This window comes from Alligator sinensis, unplaced genomic scaffold (assembly GCF_000455745.1).
Source record: "Alligator sinensis unplaced genomic scaffold, ASM45574v1 scaffold615_1, whole genome shotgun sequence".
Classification (NCBI taxonomy): Eukaryota; Metazoa; Chordata; order Crocodylia; family Alligatoridae; genus Alligator; species Alligator sinensis.
Window position 1 is genome coordinate 3,054,476 of NW_005841982.1, and position 241 is coordinate 3,054,716.

Here is a 241-nt window from a genome sequence, read left to right on the forward strand (position 1 = left end):
TTACCCATGACAGTGCCTGGGTCCTGATCCTTGCTTCACTTCTGCTTGCCCCAGCATGCTAAGGGTTTGTGCCCTGCGTGCTGAGGCAGCAGGAGTAGCATAGAGACACTCTGGCCAGAAACCAAGGCATCTTTCTGGAGGAACGTCCGTGTTTTTTTTTCCCCCTGTTTTATTTTGATACTTGACTATCCAGGTATCAAATTTTGAGCCCACACTGCAAATATGCAGCACAAGGAACATT